Source organism: Tamandua tetradactyla, chromosome 22 (genome assembly GCF_023851605.1).
Source record: "Tamandua tetradactyla isolate mTamTet1 chromosome 22, mTamTet1.pri, whole genome shotgun sequence".
Taxonomy (NCBI): Eukaryota; Metazoa; Chordata; class Mammalia; order Pilosa; family Myrmecophagidae; genus Tamandua; species Tamandua tetradactyla.
Window position 1 is genome coordinate 41,169,739 of NC_135348.1, and position 24,202 is coordinate 41,193,940.

General features: G+C 35.4%; 1 long non-coding RNA gene across 3 annotated transcripts in view; it reads left to right on the forward strand.

The window, feature by feature from the left end:
- Nucleotides 1-23,544, forward strand: part of LOC143666350 (uncharacterized) — a 139,368-nt gene extending 115,824 nt beyond the window's left edge. For 2 of the 3 annotated variants that reach the window (XR_013167541.1, XR_013167542.1), the window contains one exon: nt 22,999-23,544. This is a non-coding gene — a long non-coding RNA (uncharacterized LOC143666350). Of the gene's footprint in view, nt 1-22,430; nt 22,497-22,998 lie in introns of all 3 variants that reach the window. The other variant, XR_013167544.1, reaches the window with a different exon arrangement.
- The last annotated feature ends 658 nt before the right edge of the window (nt 23,545-24,202 follow it).

Consider the following 24,202-nt stretch of genomic DNA (forward strand, 5'->3'; position numbering starts at 1 on the left):
TTTTGTGTATATAGCCAGGAGTGGAATTGCTGGGTCATATGGTAACTCTGTGTTTGATCTTTTGGGAACTGACAGATTGTTTTTCAAAGTGGCCACACACGATTTTTTAATTCCATGAGCAAGATAAGAGGACTAGACTTTCTCTACATCCTGACCAACACTTCTATTATCTGTTTTTGTGTATAGCTATCCTAGTAGGTTTATTGTGGTATCTCACTGTGGTTTTCCTTGATGGCTAATGATTGAGCATTTTTTCGTGCATTTATTGGCCATTTAACATCTTGTTTGGAGAACTGTCTGTGCAGATCTGTTGTCCATTTTAAAGTTTATTTGTTTTTTTGTTGACTTATATGAGTTATTTATGTATTCTAGATTTAAGTCCCTTGTCATATATGTGATTTGAGGATATTTTCTCCGATTCTATTAGTTCTTTCTGCTCCATATCGTGTATTCCCAATTTTAACAATTTAAAACTTGTAAATTTTGATCAAGTCTGATTTATCTGTTTTTTTTTTTTGTTCTTGATGTGCTCTTCTTGATGTGAGGAAGGTGTTTGACTTAATTCTTTTGCATGTTTATATCCAGTTGTCCCAACACCATTTGTTGACAAGGCTGTTCTTTCCCCATTCAATTGTCTTCACATACCTTTTGAACATTATCAATCCATTATTTTTGAACAAGAATTCTTTGCCTATAATTTCTTAAGGATGAGTTTATTTCCATCCAGGAGGCTTCTTAGCCCCTTGTGTAAATAATTCCTGATCAACCTTTAAGTTCTTCACATACACACATTTCCACATTGCCGGCAGCAGATAAGTCTATCCTGATTAAAACTTTTTTTGTTCATTTGCTCTCCATCATACTGCTTATTTTCTCTCCTGGTACTCTAGCTTTTCTTTCTTAATTTTTTCCTGAAGTCTCTCTTCAAGAAATTTTTCTGTGCACATATTAATTTTATTCCTGATTTCTTTGCTTGCTTCAAAATTTCTGACTGCAGCCCAGGCATTTATTCTAATCTGTATTTCCTGAATTTCCAAGGTCAACAACAAAAAAACCCAACAGACTAGGAAATGAGAAGTTAATGCTTAAGTTTTGCAGAGTTTCTATTTTGGTGATGGAAAAATTTTGGTAATGGATGGTGCTGATGTAGCACAATATTGTGTAGGCAGTTAACATTCCTGAATTACGTATGTGAAGGTGGTTAAAAGGGTAAAACATTAGGTTGTATACATGTTACTAGAATAAAAATTTAAAAAAATAATAGGAGTGTATAACACAAACAGTGGGCCCTATTGTAAATGATGGACTATAGTTAATTATACAGCTATAAAATGTTCTTTCATAAATTGTAACAAACACACCACATTAATGCATGTTATTAATAATAGGGTGGTATATGGGAACTCTGCATTTTATGCAAAATTTCTGTTTCTGTACAACTTCTCTTATAAAAAAATAAGAAGAAAAAAACAATAAATGAAGCAGAATGCATTGGTGTCACTTTTCCTCCCCACCTGCTCTATCTCTTGTATTCCCTACTTTAATTATGGTCATCACTATTCATGTAGTCCTAAAATTACAGTATTATAGAGTTATTGTAGACTCCTCTCTGCCTCACTCCTGTTACCGAGTTCTATTGATTTTAACCATTGAACTTGCTTTTCTCTCTTTTATCTAGTTTCTACTGCTCATCTTCTTACCTTGATTACAGCCTTATCACTTTGATCTACATTTTTCCATGATCTACATCTACATCAATGATCTACGTCATTGACTTTCTAATCTTTCTGTTCCAAATCTTCCTCTTTCCTACTCATCCTTCATGCTGACACCAGTTATTTTTCTAGAGCTTAAATCTTAATATGCTGTCCCTCTCCACAAACATCCCAAACATTTATGAGTTCTCATTGCCCGTGGGATAAATTTCAGGCTTTGCAAAATGTGCAAATCCCTAAATAATTTTAATTTTTCCAGCTCATTTTGTGCCACTGTCTTCTTCAATCCCTAGCCTCTAGTTTTAACTGTTTGTTGAATAGATCCCTCTCTTTTGAGGCTCTATTTTTTTGCATTCTATTCCTGCTACCTGAAGCACTTTGAATGCTAAAATAGAAAATGTCTTTTCCTCTAATGCTTTGCTTAACTTTTCCAGGTAGTTAATTCTTACTCTTTTGTGCATCTGCCCTGCTTACTTACCCATGTTATAGTACTTATCCCATTTAATAATGGTTATTTGATTATTCCTCAAAGATGGAGTACAAGTCAGGTTTGAATCATTATCTCAATTGCCTAGACTGGTACTACTAGATGGATGGACAAGAGCTGGGTTAAGGAATCCTTTATGGTAGAGAAGATCCAGTCCTTTGAGCTGGATCTTGAAGTATGAGTAAGAGTTTATTGGGGCAAAAAATGGGAAGGTTTTTTTCAGAAGGAACTGCATGCTCATAAATTTGGATTTATCAATGGGTCAGATATTTTAATGAAATAAAGAGATCATAAGAGACTCTAAAATCTCAAATTGTTACAGTGACTCCTTATTGTCTGTTGGATCAAATCAACAAGGCATTCAAGATTGTTCTATTCAATGGCCCCAACAAATGTATATCCAGTATTGGTTCTACCTGCTTCCCACTGCAGTCCTTTAGTTAGTGATATAGTCTTCTTATTGTATTCCACGTGTGCCTTCAGAGTTTCTTGATAAATCTCACACTTATTATTCCTTAGTCTCCATAATCCAACCAATCATGGTTCCCTAATTATCTTAGATATGTATATTTTACAGTAAAACTTCTGTGGACAGGAATTTACCCTTCATTTCTAAGAATTATTGTGCTCAGCCAAGAGCACCTAACCATAGGTAATATGTAAATTCTTGAGGACTATTATTGTAGCTCTAAATAAATATGTGTAGATTTTTAAAAATATTAGCCCTCTTTTTTATTAGAGAAATAATTTTACAGAAAAATCATGCAGAAAATACAGTTACAATATAAGCTACCTGTCCCAAGGTTTCTTTATGATTAACACTTGACATTAGTGTGGTATCTTTGTAAGAATTAATGACACAGGGTGGGCCACGGTGGCTCAGCAGGCAAGGATGCTCGCCTGCCATGCCAGAGGACCCAGGTTCGATTCCTGGTACCTACCAATGTTAAAAAAAAAAAGAAGAATTAATGAAATAATATTATTAATATTATACTATTTACTATAGTCCATAGTTCACATTAGAGCTCGCTGTTTGTGTTGTACTTCCATATATTTTTAAAAATTTCATTCTGATGACATATATATAACCTAAATTTTCCCCTTTTACCACATTCAAATACATGGTTCAGTAGTGTTAATTAAGTTAACAATGTTGTGTCACCATTTTCAGCAAAAATTAGTAAAATTATTCTAAAAACCCAAACACATGGGCAGTGCAATGGTGGCTCCATGGCAGAGTTCTCACTTGCCATAGCAGAGACTGGGGTTTGATACCCAGAGCCTGCCCATGCAAAACACAAAAACAAAAACAAAAAAAAACAAACAAAAACCTTGTACCAAATAAGCATCAAATCCCTATTCTCTAATATTCTCTAACCCCACACCTGACCGTGGTGAACTTTAGTCTAGTTTCCAACTTTGTGCATTTGCTGATTCTGTTTATTTTATATTAGTGAGAGCATACAATATTTGTCCTTTTGTGTCTGGCTCATTTCATTCAACATGATATTTTCAGGATTCATCAATGTTGTCAAGTGTATAAACGTCATTCCTAGACCTTAAAATTTCTCCCTTCAAATCTGCTATATTTGCTTCATGTATTTTGGGGCTTTGCTGTTAGGTGCATATATATATTTATGATTGCTGCATTTTCCTATTGAATTTTCAACTTTATCAGTATATAATGAACATCTTTGTCCCTTGAACTCTTTTTGACTTAAGGTCTGTGTTATTGGATATTGACATAGATACACCAGTTGTGGATATTAGTTACCAATGTAGTTACTACTTGCATGATATATTTTTTCCCCATCCTTTCACCCTCATCCTATTTGTATCTTTGACTTTAAGGTGAGTCTCTTGCAAAGAGCATACAGTTGGGGCATACTTTTTTTTTTTTAATTTTTTGGGGGCCTGCTTTTTTATTCATTCTGCCAATTTCTGCCTTTTGACTGGAGAGTTTAATATATTTACATTTAAAGTCACTATTGATAATAGTAGGATTTTCTTTTGCTATTTTGCTATTTAGCCTTTGTAATTCTTATACCATTTTTGTCTCATTTATTTTAAGTTTAATTTTATGTTTATTTGCTTTTTTGTGTTGTATTGTATTGAGTGCCTTCTCATTTCTGTCTATGTATTTGCCATCTATTTTCCTTGTGGTTGCCATAAGGTTAAAATTTAACATGCTCAATATACAAGAATCATATTTGGTTTGAAACCCACTTAACTTCCATAGCCTTTACATATGCTTTTCCTATACCTTCTGTTCTCCCACCACTTTTAAATACTTGTTATCACTTATATCTTCGTACATTGTATGTCCAGAAATCTAAATTTATCATTTCTTTCCATGCATTTGCATTTTAGCATCAATCAGAAAGTGAGAAGTGGAATTACATACTGAACAATTCAGTACAATAATAGTGCTATTTATAATTGCTCAAATGGTTATCTTAATCTCATTTGTGTTGAACCACTGCCTAATGTCTCTCTAGTTCAGTACGAACAACTCCCTTTAGCATTACTTGTAGGGCCAATCTAGTGGTGATGAAATTCCTCATCTTTTTCTTATCTGAAAATGTCTAAATCTCCCCCTCATTTTTGAAAGATATAAAATTCTTGGTTGGAAGTTGTTTTCCTTCAGCTAACGCTAAGTTTTTCAACCTATTACTTTGTTGGCTCCATGGCTTCTGATGAGAAATAGGCACTCCAGTACAAGGACTCTTTAGTACATACCATGTTGCTTTTTTCTTGTGGTTTTCAGAACTCTCTCCTTCCCCTTTGCATTTAGTAGTAAATTTAATATATGATAGGGTATATTTTTCTTCATGTTTCTCCTGTTTAGTGTTCTCTGAGCATCTTGGATGTGCATATTCACATCTTTGCTATGTTTCAGAAGTTCTCTGTCATTATTCCTTTGATGATTCTTTCTACTACTTTCACTCTTTCTTCTCCTTATACAGCTCCTATAATGCGTAGTATATTGGTATGCTTGTGGTTTCCCATGGCTGTCTTAGGCTATTTTGCTTTCAATATTTCTGTTTCTTTTTCCTTTTTTCTTTTCCTCAGTGTGCCAGTTTGAATCTGTACTAGACACCAGAAAAGCCATGCCCTTTAAATCTTATTCAGTATTGCTGGATAGGAGCATTTTAATTGTTTCCATGGAGACGTGACCCAGCCAATTGTGGGTGGTAACTTTTGATTGGATGATTTTCATGGAGGTGTGTCTCCACCCATTGAAGGTGGAGTTGCTTACTGGAATCCTTTAAAAGAGGAAACATTTTGGAGAGAGTCCCTTTTGGTAGAGTCACAAGAAAGCCAGCAGATGCCGCCATGTTTGTCATGTGCCCTTCCAGCTGAGAGAGAGAGACGTTGAATGTTGTCGGCCTTCTTAAACCAAGGTATCTTTCCCCAGATGCCTTAATTTGAACATTTCTATAGACTTGTTTTAATTGGGACGTTTTCTCAGCCTTAGAACTGTAAACCAGCAACTTATTATATTCCCGTTTTTAAAAGTCATTCTGTTTCTGGTATATTGCATTCTGGCAGCTAGCAAACTAGAACACTCAGCCTGACTCATTTAAAAAGTTTTGTTTTAGGGTTCAGCGATTCTTTCTTCCTTCAACTCCAAGGTGCTCTTGAAACTCTCCTGAGCATTTTTTCACTTCAATTTTCATGTTTTTTAACTCCATTAGTTCTGGTTAGTTCCTTTTAAAAATTTCTTTGTCTTTAATTACATTCTCTTATTGTTCATTTATTGTTTTCCTTCTATCCTTTAGTTCTTCCTTTGTACCTTCCTTCATCTCCTTGAGCTTTTTTTTTTTAATTTTTCATTGTATGATATATATGCAAAGCAAAGAAAGAAAAAAGAATAGTTTTCAAAGCACTGTTCAACAGGTAGTTACAGGACAGACCCCAGAGTTTTTCATGGGCTACTGTTTCATCATTTTAGTTATTTCCTTCTATCTACTTCAGAACATTGGCATCTAGAAGGAATAAATATTTTTTGTCATCACAATTAACTTTTTTTTGTGAAAATGACATATACAAAAAAAGCAATAAATTTCAAAGCACAACACAACAGTTAGCTGTAGAACAGATTTCAGAATTTGGTATGGGTTACAGTTCCACAGTTTTAGTTTTTACTTCCAGCTGCTTTAAGATACTTGAAGCTAAAAGAAATATCAATATAATGATTCAGCAGTCATACTCATTTGTTAAACCCTACCTTCTCTGTATGACTCCATCATCACCTTTGATCCTTCTATTCCACTCTTTAGGAGTATTTGAGCTATGCCCATTCTAACTTTTTCTTGTTGGAAGGGGCTGTTAATAATATAGGGTAGGGAGATGGAACTAGCTGATGTTCTTGAGAGACTGGCCCATCTGCATTTCAGTACTTACCCTGGTCCAGGGACCATCTGGAGGTTGTAGGTTTTTGGAAAGTTACCCTAGTGCATGAAATCTTTGTAGAATCTTAGATATTGCCCAAGGTGTTCTTTAGGGTTGGCTGGAATGATTTTGGTTGGGGTTTGGCAGTTTATGATAGGTACAATGTCTAACTGATACATGCATAAAGTGATCTCCAGAATTGTTTCTTGACTGTATTTGAACTCTCTCAGCAATGTCTTCCTTACTCCTGAATTACCTTAGTCTCTACCTGATAGGCTTTATTCTTATCTCTAAATACCATATATAAAACAGCCTCTCAAAGTCCAGAAATAATAATTTTCACTCTAGAGTAAGTATGTCTGCTGTAAGAGCTTACGATCTAGGCCCTTGTTTTCTTATAAGCATTTTCTAAAGAAGACTATACAATAATTATTCTTTCATTTCTGGCTTATTTTGCCTCACCATATGTCCCACAGGTGCATTCACATTATGTGTAGTTCACGAATTCGTTCCTTTTCGTAGCAGAACAATATTTGATCATATGTATACACCATCGTTTGCCAATCTATTTCTCAGTGCATCCTTCAGCCACCTGCGTTCATTAGGCATCAGGTATAATGCCCAAAGTCCACAGTCCATCAGCATTCTCATTTAGACAATTTCATTGTTTCCAAGGGAAGGATAACTAATAAACACACCCTCACCAAATAGGAAATCTAAACTTCCCCTCAACCTTTGTCCCTCCCCCTATTATTTACCCCTGCTGTTGCTGTGGTACTGCTGATGGTTTCCTCTTGAACATAGCCCATAGCATACAATAGCAGCTTTCCCCCTGTACCCTGGACTTAAACACTCTTTGTACGTGCATCATACCTTTGAAGTAGTTCTTTTTTTTTTACATGGGCAGGCACCGTGAATCGAACCTGGGTCCTCGGGCTTGGCAGGCAAGCATTCTTACCTGCTGAGCCACCGTGGCCCGCCCTGAAGTAGTTCTTGTAAGAACTTAATTATAATCTCCTTGAGCATTTTTAAGAACATTTTTTAAAAGACTTTGTTTGGTATGTCCATAGTCCCCTCTTTGTTGGTGTTTTCAGTATTTTAATCCTCTTCCTTTGGATGGGCCATCATTTACTCTTTCTTTGTTTATTTTGTACTCTTTGGCTGCACACTGTTAATTATTATATTTAAAAATGCCGACTATTGGATTTACTCCTTAGATGTCTGGTTTTTTGGTTCTGTATGCAGGTGGTGGTAAGACAAATATTTTCTTTTTTTAAAAATATTTTTATTAAAAAAATTTAACATACAAATATACAAATATTCTTAACATACAAGCATACCATACATACATACATGGTGTACAATCATGGCTCACAATATTATCACATAGTTAAATATTCATTACCATGATAAATTTTTTTGAACATTTGTATCACTCCAACAAAAGAAATAAAGAAGAAAAAAGAAAAAACTCATACATACCATACCACTTATCCCTCCCTCTCTTTGACAACTAGTATTTCAATCTATTCAATTTATTTTAATCTTTGTTCCCCCTACTATTTTTTTACTCATCTGTCCACACAATAGATAAAAGGAGAATCACACACAAGGTTTTCACAATCACGTAGTCACATTGTAAAAGCTATCATTATACAATCATCTTCAAGAAACAAGGCTACTGAAACACAGCTCTACATTTCAGGCACTTTCCTATAGCCATTCTAATACACCATAAACTAAAAAGGGATGTTTATATAATGCATAACAATAACCTCCAGGATGACCTCTCAACTCTGAAATCTCTCAGCCACTGATACTTTATTTTGTCTTATTTCTCTCTTCCCCTATTTGGTGGAGAAGGTTTTCTCAGTCCCTTGATGCTGGGTCCTGGCTCATCCCAGGATTTCTGTCCCACATACCAGGGAGATTTGCACCCCTGGGAGTCATATCCCACATGGTGATGGAGAGAGCAGTGAGTTCACTTGTTTTGCTGGCTTAGAGAGAGAGAGAGAGAGAGAGAGAGAGAGAGAGAGAGAGAGAGAGGCCACATTTGAGCAACAAAAGAGGTTCTCTGGGGGTAATTCTTAGGCCTAATTCTTAGGCTTTGTAGTATTGTGTTATCCATTTCTGAATTTTTACATTTATTCATGTTGTACAATCTATTCCTTAGGCACCAATTACCCAATTTCTACCCTATTTCTATCTCCTAATAACCTGTGTTCTTAATTGAAATTCACCAAGTTCACTCATTAATGTTAGCTTGTATCAGTGAGACCATATACTATTTTTCCTTTTGTTTCAGCTGATTTCACTCAGCATAATGTCCTCAAGATCCCTCCTCATTGTTACCTGCTTCATGACTTTATTCTGTCTTACAGCTGTGTAATATTCCATGGTATGTATATACCACAACTTGTTTAGCCACTCATCCATTGATTGATATTTGGACTGTTTCCATCTCTTAGAAATCATAAATATTGCTGCTGTAAACATAGGTGTGCAAATGTCCATTTTTGTCCTTGCTCTCATGTCCTCTGAATAGATACCTAGCAGTGAGATTACTGGTTCATATGGGAATTCTATACTTAGCTTCCTGAGGAACCGCCAAACTGCCTTCTAGAGTGGTTCTACCATTTTACATTCCCACCAACAGTGGAATAAATATGCCTCTTTCTCCACATCCTCTCCAGCACTTGTAGTTTTCTGTTTTTTGGATAATGGCCATTCTAGTGGGTGCCAGTAAAGTTGAGTATCTTTTCATGTGCCTTTTAGCCATTTGTATTACCTCTTCTGAGAAATGTCTTTTCATGTCTTTTGCCCATTTTTTAATTGGGTTGTTTGTCTTTTTGTTGTTGAGTTGAACAATTTCTTTATATATTCTGGATACTAAGCTCTTATCTGATGTGTGGTTTCCAAATATTGTCTCCCATTGTGTAAGCTGCCTTTTTCCTTTCTTGACAAAGCTCTTTGATATACAAAAGTGTTTTATTTTGAGGAGTTCCCATTTATCTATTTCTTTGTTCAATGCTTATGCTTTGGTGTAAGATCTAGGAAACCAGCTCCTATTACAAGTTTTAATAGCTGTTTCCCTACATTTTTTTCTAAAAGTTTTATGGTCTTAGCTCTAATGTATAGGTCTTTGATCCACTTTGAGTTAATTTTATATACAGTATGAGATATGAATCCTCTTTCATTCTTTTGCATATGGACACCCAGTTCTCCAAGCACCATTTATGGGAGAGGCTGATTTGTCTTGACCACCTTATCAAAGATCAATTGTCCATAAATAAGAGGGTCGATATCTGAATACTCAATTCAATTCCATTGATCAATATATCTATCTTTATGCCATTACCAGGCTGCTTTGACCCCAGTAGCTTCATAATATGCTTTAAAGTCAGAAAGTGTGAGACCTCCCACTTTATTTTTCTTTGTCAAGATATTTTTAACTATTCAGAGCACTTTGCCCTTCCAAATAAATTTGGTTATTGGTTTTTCTTTGTATGCAAAGTAAGGTTTTGGAATTTTAATTGGTATTGCATTGAACCTATAAATCAGTCTGGGTAGAACTGGCATCTTAACTATATTTAGTCTTCCAATCCATGAACACAATATGCCTTTCCATTTATTTAGGTCTTCCATGATTTCTTTTAGCAATTTCTTTGTAGTTTTCTTTGTATAGGTCTTTTGTTTCCTTAATTAAATTTATTCCTAAATATTTTATTCTTTTGATTGCAGTTATAAATGGAAATTTTTCTTGATTTTCTCCTCAAATTGATCATAGTAGAAACACTACTGTTTTTTGGTGTTGAACTTGTTCTCTGCCACTTTGCTGTACACATTTATTAGCCGTAGAAGCTTTTGTTGTGGATTTTTTTGGGTTTTTGACATAAAGTGTAATATCATCTGAAAACAGTGAGAGTTTTACTTCTTCCTTTCCAGTTTGGATGCCTTGTGTTTCTTTTTCTTGTCTAATTGCTCTGGTTAGAACTTTCAGCACAATGTTGAATAACAAGGGTGACAGTGGACATCCTTGTGTTGTTCCTTCAATGGGGAAGCCGTCGTTTTTTTCCCCATTGAGGGTGATGCTAGCTGTGGGTTTTTCATATATTCCCTTTATCATGTTGAGGAAGTTTCCTTTTATTTCTATCATTTTAAGTGTTTTCATCAAGAAAGAATGTCAAATTTTGTCAAATCCTTTTCTGCATCAATCGAGATGATCACACGATTTTTCTTCTTTGATTTGTTGATATGATGTATTACATTAATTGATTTTCTCATGTTGAACCACCCTTGCATATACTTGGTCTTGATGTATAGTTCTTTAAATGTGCTGCTGGATTCAATTTGCAAGTATTTTGCTGAGGAGTTTTGCGTCTATATTCATTAGAGAGATTGGTCTGTAATTTTCTTTTCTTGTAGTATCTTTGTCTGGCTTTGGTATGAGGGTGATGTTGGTTTCATAGAATGAGTTAGGTAGCCTTCCCTCCTCTTCAATTTTTTTGAAGAGTTTGTGTAGGATTGGTACTAATTGTTTCTTGAATGCTTGGTTGGATTCATATGTGAATCCATCTAGTCCTGGACTGTTCTTTTTAGGGAGTTTCTTGATGACTGATTCCATCTCTTTACTTGTGATTGGTTTACTGAGGTCATCTGTTTCTTCTTGAGTCATGTTGGTTGTTCATGCCTTTCTAGGAAGTTTTCCATTTCATCTACATTGTCTAGTTTATTAGCATAAAGTTGTTCACAGTATCCTCTCATTGGTTCCTTTATTTCTGTGGGGTCAGTGGTTATGTCTCCTTTTTCATTCCTGATGTTATGTATTTGCACCCTCTCCTTCTTTTTGTCAACCTTGCTAAAGGTGCATCGATTTTATTGATTTTCTCAAGGAACAACTTCTGGTTTTCTTGATTTTCTCAATTACTTTGAATTTCATTTATTTCTGCTCTAATCTTCATTATTTCTTTCCTTTTGCTTGCTTTAGTATTTTCTGTTTTTTCTCTAGTTCTTCTAAGTGTGCAGTTAATTCCTCAATTTTTGCACTTTTTTCTTTTTTGATATAGGCATTTAAGTCAATAAATTTCCCTGTTAGCAGCACATTTGCTACATCCTATAAATTTTGATATGCTTTGTTTTCAGTTTCATTTGCCTCTAGATTTTTACTTATTTTTCTTATAATTTCTTCCTTTACCCTGGTGGTTTGAGAGTGTGTTGTTTAGCCTCTATTTATTTGTTTTCTGACCCTCTGCCTGTTATTAATTTCCAACTTCATTCCTTCATGATCTATGAAAGGGTTTTGTATGAGTTCAGTCTTTTTAAATTTATTGATTTGTGACCCAACATATGGTTTATCCTTGAGAATGATCCATGAGCATTTGAGAAAAAAGTGTATCCTGCTATTGTGGGGTGTAATGTTCTGTAAATGTCTGTAAAGTCTAGTTTGTTCATTATATTATTCAAATTCTCTGTTTCTTTATTGATCCTATGTCTAGATGTTCTATCCATTGATAAGAGTGGGGGATTGGCATCTCCAGTTAGTATGGCAAAGGTATCTGTTTCTCCCTTCAGTGTTTTCAGTGTTTGCCTCATGTATTTTTGATCATTCTGGCTTGGAGCATAAATATTTATGATTGTTATGTCTTATTGTTGAATTGTTCTTTTTATTAATACATAGTGTCCTTCTTAGTCTCTTTAATTGTTTTACATTTGAAGTCTAATTTGTTGGATATTATTGTAGTTACTCCTGCTCTTCTCGGATTGTTAGCATGTAATAGCTTTTCCCAATCTTTCACTTTCAACCTGTTTTTGTCCTTAGGTCTAAAATGGTTCTCCTGTAGACAGCATATAGATTGGTCCTGTTTTTAAATCCATTTTGCCAGTCTGTGTCTTTTTATTGGGGAGTTTAATTAATTAACATTTAGTGTTATTACTGTAAAGGCAGTAGTTTCTTCTAAGATTTTGCCTTTTGAGTTTTATATTTCATGTCCAATTTTTTTTTTCTCTTTTTCAAATATTTTCTTGAGCTTCTGTCCTCCTATCAGGAAGGTCTCTCCATGGTGAATGCAGTATGCTGGGTTTTCCCTGTCTTTCTGGGCCTCTTTTGTCATGGGATTTTGCTTGTTAGTTGTTTAGGAGTCCCCTTGTTTATAGGATTTTTGGTTGTTTCCTCTGTTTTCCAGAAGATAGCCTCTGTTTCCTGGGTATGTGAACCTAGCCATCCTTTATTAGAAACTCTCTACCTCTATAGTTTTTTATACTGCTTTCCTTGTCTCATGCTGCTTTTGCCTGGAGGGCAGATTCTGGAAGGAGGTTAATCCCAGAGAAGTCTTTCCCAATTCAGTCTTTCCCACCACAGCAGGGTCAGAGGCCCATCAATAGGGTGAAGACTGGCTCCAAAGTGCCCTGGGGTGGGGATCAGGAAGGGCTCCAAAACTTTCTCTTATGCCATCCCAAAACTGAACGTTTCTGGTCTGTCTAAGAAGTGGAGCCCTTCAGGTAACTGTTGCCTGCAGCCCTGAGGAAATGCTTCATCTTTAAATCTCCACTGCCTCTGCCACTATGAAGGTAGGGTTCAAATGATGGCTACTGCCACCTTCTTCCTGTGCAGGCTGAAACAATAGCAGCCCTCAGACCCAGGACCCAGTGATCTGAATTTGTGAATCAGAAGTTGTGTTTAGTGATCAGCTGTGTCCACCCCTCCTCTTGGGAAAGAGGACTTTTATGTTGCATTCTGTCACCAACAACTAGCTAGGGACAGGACCCAAGTTAGCCTTCCACCTGAGTGAAGTGAAGAGTGAGCATGCTCCTAGCCACCACATGGATAGAGAAATTTATAGTTCCATACCATAATTTTTATATCTCTTCCTCCTCTTCCCTGGATGCAGTATAGGTTTCTTCTGGCCTATAGGGTTTCAAAATTGTTGTTTTATACAATTCCCGCCTGTTTAATCGTTGTTTTGGTGGGAGGACTGAGTCCTGAAGCTCCCTAATCTACCATCTTAGCAGAAGTCTCTCCCCTCTTTCTCATTTTTGAAAGCCGTTCTTGCCAGATGTAAAATTCTTGCTAGGCAATTGTTGTCTTTCATCACATGAGGTATTTCATCTCATGACTTTGTTGTTTCCATGGTTTCTGATGCAAAATTGGCACTATTGGAACTCCTTTATACATAACATATTGCTTTACTTTTGCTGTGTTCAGAATTCTCTTTTTGTTCTTGATATTCATCATTTTGACTACTATGTGTCTGGGCATAATTCCTTTTAATTTTATCATGTTTAGAATTTGATCATCCTCTTCAAAGCATATTAATGTTTTTCACTACATTTTGGTAAATTTATGTCATTATTTCTTTCAGTATTTTTTCTACCCCTTTCTCTCTTCTCCTCTGGGACTTCCATAATATGTATATTGTTATGCTTGATGATGTCCCACAGGTCTTTTAGGCTCCGTTCACTTTTTTTCTTTTGTATGCTTTCTGGTGGGGGTCACATTTTATTCTTTTCCATATGAGTATCCATTATTGCAGCACCATTTGTTGAATTTTTGTTTTGTTTTGTTTTTCACTTGTTTGCTTGCTTGTTTGTTTGTTTGCTTGTTTGGGAAGTGCATGAGCTGGGAAGCTTACCTGGGTCTCCTGCATGGCTGGAGAGAATTCTGCCATTGAACTACCCTTGCACCCCCTGCCAAGCTCTGTTCACTTCTAAAATTCTTTTTCATTCCACTTCTCAGACTGAATCCTTCCAGTCGTCTTGTTTTCGAATTCACTGATTTTTTTTTTCTTCTAGTAGCTTTAGTTTGAAACTATCCAGAGAACTTTTCATTTTAGTCGTTGTGGTCTGCAACCCTAATTTTTTAAAGTTGTTTTTTAAAGGGTCTATTGTTTTATTGAGAGTCTTATATTGTTCATTCATTGTTTTCCCAATATTCTTTTGTTCTTTCTCTGCGCTTTTCTTTTTCTTCTTGAGCATATTGAAGATCATTTTTTAAAAATCTTTGTCCAGCATTTCCCAAATGTTTTCTTCACTGATGGTTTTGGAGTTTTATCTTGACTTTTGCATGCACTACCAGTTCCTGTTTCCTTTTTATGTTGTAATCTTTTCTTGCACACTGAACATTTTGTTACTTTAAAGTGTTAACTCTTGGATTTAGTGTTTGAGCTGTCTGTTCCTTAAGTTTGCTTCCAGCTAGTGATATGGCAGAGATTACTTGAGTGACAAGTTCTAACAAAAACACATACGAGGCATCAGAAAATACTTTACACAGTCTTTGTAAATTGGCACTGTATTGTTTGATTCTCTTCTTCAGAGTTTAGCTTTCATGTCAAGAATATCAGCCCAAATTGAATGTGAAGTGTAGGGTTCTCTCCTCTTCTTGTTCTAGGGTTGTGCTTACTCATGGCCCTAGGAATTTTCCCATTTACAGAAATTTGATTGTCCCTTCTACTCCCTATGAAATAGACTTTCTTTCCTTCCCAGGTGGTATATTATACGACTTGAAGCAGGTAGTCCTCTGAGCCACTCCACTTCAACTTGTTTCTTATACTTGTTTAGCTGCCTTCAAGCTACTTCTTCCTGCAGGGCAAGTTTTGTGAGGGTGAGCTAGAGAGGAGTTTTTGGTTCAATCTGTTAGGCTGCCACCCATTATATTGTTGCTAATGCAGACACCATGGTATGTTCATAGGGATGACTCTGCTGCCTTTGGATGAGAGCAGGGACTAATGACGGGACTAATAAAGGGTTATAGGCTGGCTCAACATTGCCTTGGGGACATGTTAGGGTGAACTCAGCACAGACTACCCAATCTTCTTGCCCATTTTTTAAAGGTGCATTTTCTTGATTTGACACTTGCCCAATTACTGCATTGCTTTTAACTGTGCTCTGGGTTTTTAGGAAGTTGGCTCTGATGACTTTTGCTAGATTTTCAAAGATTCTTCAGGGAAACAGCAGTCTGGAACACCTAACACTGCCATCTTTGTTGACAAGAATCCGTATAGATTTTTAACTATTTTTATTTTTATTTAGTTTGGTTTTAAAGGGTATTTGGGTTTTTTGAAAATGCATTGAAGGAAGAATCGTGAGTCCAAGATTTGAGACACATCTCTGCTTCTTATTTATCTTTTATGTGTGAAGTTGAATGACATTGAATGGACTGAGTGACACATAGACTCTCTTCTAGTTCAAATATTCTTCTAGGGTAGAGGAAGGAGAGCTCTCAATAATTTTTCTCTTGGAAGAAAGTTTTATTTTTGGCCTTCTAACTCCCTAATCTCAGATGATTTTTACCATGTTCAGCCTTTTGATGCTTCAATATCTGTGATGATCTGAAAAAAAAGATAAAATTAATTAATTCATTTAAATGTTCTGAAAATTGTGCCCCACAGTATACACTTTATGAGTACGATCCAAGAAGAGTTCTAATAAACAGTGTCATGTGAAGAGTTGGAAAGTCAGTGTTCTAAACATTAGAGAACAGTAGATGCTTAGGGAGAGAAAATTTTAAAGCATGTTTTTTGAGTGCCAGTGTCAGTTTTGTTTTGGTTCTGGTATTTCTTGTTGCATATCAGTGTTTGGATTTGCTAAACTGCCAGAATGCAATACCAGAAATGGGTTGACTTTTACAATGGGGATTTATTAGCTACAAATTTACGGCTGTAAGGCCATGAAAATGTCCAAGTTGAGGTGTCAGCAGGATGATGACTTCTCTGAAGAAAGGCTGCTGGCATTTAGAGTACCTCTGTCACTTGGGAAAGAACCTGGTTGGCATCTGCTGGTCCGTCTCTCTCAGGTTTTGTTGCTTTCAGCTTCTGGCTTCAGTGGCTCTCTCTCAGCTTCTTTAGATGTGTTCTTGTCTCTCTTAGCTTCTCCAGGGCTTTTCTCTCTATAAGTTCTCTCAGATTTTTCTGTCCTTTATCTTCTCATCAAGAACTCTAGTAAAAGGATTAAGATGCACCTTGAATAGGGTAAGTCACATCTCAAATTGAAATAACCTAACTAAAAGGTCCCACCTGCAATAGGTCTACACCCGCAGGAATGGATTAAAAGAACATGGCCTTTTCTGGTGTACATAAATCCTTCAAATCAGCACAACAGTTTACTCCAAAACTTAATGGCTTAAAAACAACAATTACTTATTTAGCTCTCAAGTCTGCAGATCTCAACAGGGAAGTCACAGAGTCTCAGCAGGGGTGGCTTAACTGGGAACTCAGCGATCACTTTCAAGATGCCTGAATGACCTGATGTACAAGTTGGTTTTGTCCACTGACACGGAGTTCAGCTGGGGCTGAATGCCAAGGACCTTGGTCTCTCTCCATGTGGGTCTTTCCATAGGCCATTTGAATTTCCTCCCAGAATGGTGGCTGGGTTCCTGGAGTGAATGTCCCAAGAGTCAGTAAGTATAAACTGCCCATTTTTTTTAAGACCGCTGTGTGGAATCTGGTACCACACCACTTTTGATGTGTTCTATGGGTCAGCCAGTCACAGAGCCCAGATTTGAGGGGAGAGCACATTGATTGCACCTTTTGATTTGAGAAGTATCAAATAATTTGTAGGAATGTTTTAAAACTGCCATATGTTTCTTCAGTGAAACTAGCTTCATTGTTTTTATTCTGATATGTATTTTCATTGTAAAAATGCCAAACAATATAGAAAATTTCCAGGGCCCACGTGAAATATAATCTGTAAAAATTCCATGTCCGCTTTAGTAACACTGTCCTTTTTTATCTGTCTAGTCATAACTACCTTAATGTAGCCTTGATATTTCTAACCATATATTTGTGCTTTATAAACAAAACATTTAAATTCAGGATTTAGTATGCTAATTCTTTATTCTTCCATTTAAGGCTTTTATTAATTATATTCAGATTTGGAAGTGGTGTGTGTGCACTCTGATCTTTCCATCTTCCTGAATTTTGAGTCTCTTTATGCCCTCTGTTATTTGAGTTACTCTTCATAAATGGTTCTCCAAAGGAATAGTGGGAATTTCTTTTTAGGGTATGGTTAAACTACTGGAAGTATAGAATTTATCTTTAGGATTCAGAATTTTTATACTGAAAAATATTTTGAAAATAATATAGTTCAAGCATTCATCAACCAGTTGCTTGAATCCTCTCTATAACATCACTGCCAAGTGGTTATCCAGTCTATACCAGAGTAGCTCCAGTAATAGGAAGTTTACCAGTTCTATGTGGTAGCTTGTTTAATCTTCAAACTTTTCTGGATTTTAAAATGTTTTCTTTTATTGAGCTAAATTTGTCTCCCTGCAACTTTCTAACATTCCCCAAATTCTAAACCCTCCTACCCATGAAAAGCCCTCAGAATTGAAAATATTTTCCGTGGCTCCTTCCTGCTCTGCTGATTCCTATACCTCCAAGTAGACACACTTGTTCTTTCAACTGTTCCTCGTGGTGGTTTCAAATGGCTTTCCACCTGACCACTTACCTCTGAATATATTCTGGTTTGCTGATGTTCTGAAATACTGAACATTATTTAAGAACTGAACACAGCACTCCAGATGCAGTCTGACAGGGAACCTTCCCACGATGTTCTTAGCTGTTTACATTCATTTATAACAGATTTCAGGGTGCCTGCTTGGAATTCCAATGAAGTAGCCTTAGTAAGAGTTGCTCAGTCTCTTCCTGTTCCCCTCTTCAAGGCTCTATCTGGACTGTAGAGTTTTAAATCTGGAAGAGGAACAGAAATCTGTCGTTTATTTCTAGCGCATTAAAGATTTTGCTCCTTTTTCTTCTGGTCTGTTCATAATTTGTGAATCTTGAAATGTAGTAAACCACTTAGTAGGCTAAATGACATACTAACTTTGTGATTCCATCCTTTGTCAAGTTGTTTGAAAATAATTGTTTCGTAATGTACACAGACACCATAATGATGGATATATTTTTAAACTTTAAGGATAAATTAGTGAAGGATTTCTTAGTAATTATCCATATTTCAAGTGGCCAGGTAACATAAATAAGAATACTGTGCAAAAACAAAGGAAAGAATGAAATCTTTATGTTGGTTTCTATGTTTTTAAAGTATCTGAATAATTGTTAAATGACTGATTGGTCCCATGCTGGAATTTGGATATTGAATTGGAATAGCTTTTGTGTAACATAGGATGGTGTGACATTCTTTGACTACCTTCAGCTTCCCAGGTCAAGTAGTTAATAGTTGTTTAAGTTAATAATAAGTTAAATTCCGTGAGTCAATTGTGGACATTTCCCTTCATGGAGCCAACATGGAAGGAAATTTTTCCTAGGGACAATGTATAATGGGTTTATTTCAGTTTAGTTCTTTGTAAAGTTTGACGGTTGCACATGATGAAGGATATATTTGATATGCATGTAGGTACAATATTAATTTTCCTTTATTAATGGTTAGTTGATTTTAAGGGATGTTTTAGTTTTGAAAATGTTAGAGTTGGGGTAAGAGATATGGAAAGAGAATGATTACTCTAGGGCTGACATACCATTAAGTGTGGCTGTTTGCAGTTGCCAACTCATGTCTTTTTGCTACAGTAATGTGCTCCATAAAGTTAGCATTGATTCTATATAAAGGTTGTATCACCAAGGCTTTTTATAGTATGGTTAGAAAAATATTAGGACACTGTGACAAGTTAAGCTGTTGTTATAAAACAATTTTATGCTCTGCCTTTACTGCCCATGGAGTGTAGAAATTTGTATTTCTTACTTCATCAACCACTGATCTGGAATTCCTTTCTTAGAAAGAGTTTATAAAGCATGCACCTACCATCCTTCTTAAATGCTATAAACAGAAAACTTAATTTTCCACAATGTGGCTGATGGTAGAAAGATTTTCTTCGGATTAATATGAAAACTTTAGCCAATAAATTGTTCCTGTTTCTGAGATGACGCTGTCTTGAATTTGCCAGCCCGAAGTATAAGTGTATCTGCTACTGGATTCTCCTCGTTGGCTCTTTTCTGTTTGAAAATGGTAACTTATTTTGTAAATTTTTCACAAAAAATAAATTATAGTTAATATATAAAGCATGAATCCAAGAAGTGCATTCTAGAAAGGAAGTCAAAGAGCAAAATATACAAATTTGGGGGTAATATTTAGGAGTTCCTTTGCTTCTTTTATACATGTTTATGCTCTGTATGAAACATGTAGTTGTAATAGATGTTAGATAGCATTATTCTGTGAGTATGACATAGAGCAACTGGCTCCCTTTTTGGAGAATTATAGTTGAAAGCCGTTTCTCACATTGAATTAAATATAAAATCCTATAACTTTTACCTCTTACTCTGAGTTTTGATCTTTCTACCTGATGGCTCTTTACGTATTTGGTGAAGACCACTATGCATTCTTAAATCTTCTTTGGCTTAAAACAGACAAAGTTCCTTCAGCATTTTTCGTATGGCAAACTTTTGATTTCTATTTGACCTCTTCTGATCACAATTCCTCTTAAAATATTTTACTAAGATTGCCTTTGGACATTTGGGATATTATCATGAGGAATCTGTGATTTTCCTGACAAACCAATTTTCATTCCAATTAAAATGAATTTTATTTTCTAATTAATGTCATGTAACTTTGTATCCATCTTGCTAAGGTCAGATGCTGGAAATAAACACCTAAGAGAATTCAAGTTATGAGCAAGGGAGAATTTTAACTAGAAATAAAATGCAAGATTCATGGTTGCTATTTTTCCAAAATTTGAAGTAGAGACAGTCTTCTGCAACAATAGACCAGGCAGTTGTCCACATGGAGTGATTTTAAGCAACTGGTAAGGACGATTCTCTATCCACATTTCCTCCTTTGAGTTTAGTGTCTTTGGTTGCAATAGAAATGGTCTCTATCAAATAGTAAAAAATGAAATTTATTGCAAGACTGTGGAGTAACACTCAGAAATGAAAGACACAGTAGCACAGATACCAGAGAAACCTTGGAGAGCAAGAAGGAAAGCACATCCGTCTCATGGTGTATCTGCCAGTATTGGTATGGAAACTAAACACTGCCAGCCTTTGAGACACTCTGCTCAATACTCAGAATCTAGAGAAGCCACAGTGACCATGATGGCTAGTCCCACCATACCTGCATTCAAGGGGCATGATAACATCCCAAGGCAAAATCTGAGGGTTGGACAGGAACAGGAACACATGAACACAGTACACCCCAAACTTACTTCTGGAAACTCCTAATCCATTTAATAGGAATGAAGCTCTCAATTTTATATGGTGATGTATTTTTATTTGAAAAGAAAATACATATATGAAAAGTCATAGTACAATTTTAATCTTAAGTTTAAAGATGGGCGAAGAGATCCTCTACTAAGAATTTTATTAAGGTGGAAGGAGAAACGTATGTACATAGAGTACTTGTATCAGGTGATGCAGTCCTTTTGGAAAGCTCTACGGGGGAGGTTTGAGAGCCAAAATAAACCAATTGTTTTAGAGTTTTGCCTTGATCATTTCTTCCTAAAGCAAGTCTTTACTGTGATCTTTGTATTAATGTTAAGGGTAGACATTTAAAAGTCACTCTGGAGTTTAACAGTACCACTGCTTAATGGTGGTTCTAGTTCCTACTTCTACTTGCCAACTTGTCTTACATAGGAATCTGGGTTCACTTTACCCTTCCATGAGAATTGTGGTTAATTCGGAATAGAGAGAAGATGATGGCTAAGTGACAGGTCTTGTACTTCTTGCTGGGAACAGCTGTAGGAAGTACATCAAAGGGACAGTGTATATCATAAGGTTGTGCTAGCAGAATCTTGCCAGTTATTCCTGATTAAAGTAATTATCATCTTTTGATGGCTTTGCTGAACCAAATCTGGCAGATAAGGTTTGAAAGGGGCTGCTCTCTTTATGGAAAGAAGGAAAGTATTGGTCCAAGGTTGCTCTGCTTGCAAGTAGATTGAAGCTTAGGAAGCAATTTTATTTTAGCATTTAGTTTTTTTAAAAGTTAATTGAAATAATGAAAAAAAATGGTGATGAATGAATCATAGAAACTAATCATTATAATGCCTTCTGAATCCAAGGTAAAATTTTATAGGATAGCATGCAGTTCTACTATGTCAGTTTCAGGGAAAGCCACACAGGAAGCTTAAAGCTAAACTTGGCAAAGACACAAATGGTGAGTGACCTTTTAGTAATGATGAGAAACTAGCAAAGTATACTAATTTTTGTCCTTGCCTAATGGCAAATAATTGGAATGGAAACAAATACATTTCATTCTGTGTATATCCATACAGTACTTCTGCTGCATTGGACCCTGGTGGCTATTTTGCTTGAGAATATTCTCTGTGTCTGGGGAAGGAGTCAAGCTAGTTTTGTGGAAATATTTGCCATAGGTGTCTCACTTTGTTCTCAGGAAATACAAAGGAGAACTCTTATCATGTATATGAAAATTTTTGACATCCAGAATTTAATAACCCCAAGTTTCTTGTAATTGTTACTCCTGTGCTTTGCCAAGACCCTCATAGCTATCTGATGTTCTTATTGATAACCAGAGACAGTACAATATTCTCAAATGGCTTCACAAGGCTCAAAGAATGGTTGGATTTGTCCATAATAGTATTTAGAGTTGTCATTTTATTGTTCAAATTCCTTGAATATTGCTATTTTATGTTAAAGATATAATTAAAAAGAATAACTAAATTAACAATTCCATATTCCTTGTCCATTTTTGGTAATAGAAGTGCTTGAAACCTAAATGAGTAAGCAGCTGAGGACTTGGAGGCTGAACTTATCTGAGATTGTATATAAATTGTATCTGATACAGATCTACTTATACTCTGCTATGATATTAAGCTCCCAAATTATAATATAGGGCCTTCAGTCTTGTGTAAACAAGATGATTTTATTTATCCTTATAAGGGGAGGTGCAGTCCAATCATCAGAATCGTCTTCAAGGAGATGGCCAGTTGCTGTCATCTATAAATTGTGAGTCAAGGTGATTAGTGAAACAAACTATAATCCTTGCTACAGGAATTTATTTTCAGGACATAATTGATATTCATCATTTCTATCCTCCGCTATCCAGTGTATATTCCCTTATCCTTGTCCAACCAATTAACTTAAAAAAGTTAATTGAAATAATGAAAAAACAACCTGGGCTGGGTTGTTTTTCTGGTGGAGTGGCTTAGATCCTCATTCCCTGTAATCTAATCTCTTAATTGCTCCTCTTTTCTTGTATTGTGTTTACTACAACTATCATTTAAAAGTTATCATGGGATGCAGAAGTATTAAGAGATGCAGCATACACAAAATAAAAGCACCTGAACAAACTATATAATGCTCATCATTCAGTTAAGATAGGATAATAGAAAAATAATTTGATTACACAATTATATAGCACAATAAAAGTAGCAACTATTTAAACATTTGTTTGAATTGCTCTTGTATATTCCTTAATTTCAGACTTATTTTGTATATACTTTTTCAGAATTGAAGGTCATCCCGAAATCCAAATATGATGAGAAGAAAGTATCCTAACAAGCCATTAAAAGGAACTGAAATACAGAATACTCTCACAGAAGTTTCAAAATATCAAAACTAAATACCCAGATGGTAAAATCATAAAGATAAAGAAATGAATAATGATAGCAAACAAAATGTTTATAATAAAAATTCATAGGAAGATAAAATGAAAAGTTTGAGAATTAGTACACTCTGAGACAGGAAAGAAAAAGCAAGTGGAAGAGGAAAGCAGTTGCAAAGAATGGCACAATTTGTACGGTCACTAGAGCACACCCAAAGATCAGCATCAGTTCCATCCTGATGAATTAATTCATTTCAATAAGTCTTGGAATTTTTAATTGTAACTTGTTACTTTAAATTTTAATTTCACACAATACTACTTAATAAAACGGAGTTTGATTTTTAAAATTTGAGATCTGAATAGAATTTATAGTGACTTAAACAGAACATACAAAAGACAAAAGAGAAGCTTCTGAAATGGATATTTTGAAATAAAAAAGTCAAACTATTACTAATGAGTCTAGCTCATTCATTTAAACACTAAAGGTTGCATGTATTGTCTTGTTTGACTATCACTTAGACAGTTTTCAGACTGGGTGGTTATATTGACAACAGAACCCTCAAAAGTCATGAAGACTCTATGCGCAAGAGCACAAGAAGGTAATATTTACTTGAATTTTACATTACACATTTACCTGAATTACACATTAAATAAAAATACACTAGAAGAACCTCTTAAAAGACAGACAAGCAAGCATACTCATTATTTTAAAGGGCTATAAAGAGTAATCACAGTTGTTAAAATTTTAATTGAAAGAAGTTTGCTTGTCAGTGGCTGTGAGGGAAAATTTTATTCTTCAAATAAAGGAGGGGTTATGGTTATCAGACTAATTACTGAATGGAATTCTTTTTTTTTTCTTGGCAATTTGGGAAAATGCCCAACCACAAAAAGTGACATTTATTCAAAATATTTTTTTAAAAATTAATTGGTACCATGGGGAAAATGTCTACAAAATAAACAAAAGAAATAAAGTTGACACCAAATTCCATACCATTGTTGTAGTTTCTACAGCAGATTACAATACAAATCCTTATAAGTGTTTTTTAACTTTCCTTTTTACCAATTGAAAAATAGCACTCTGTAGAGGCACAAGGGTGGTTCAGTGGTG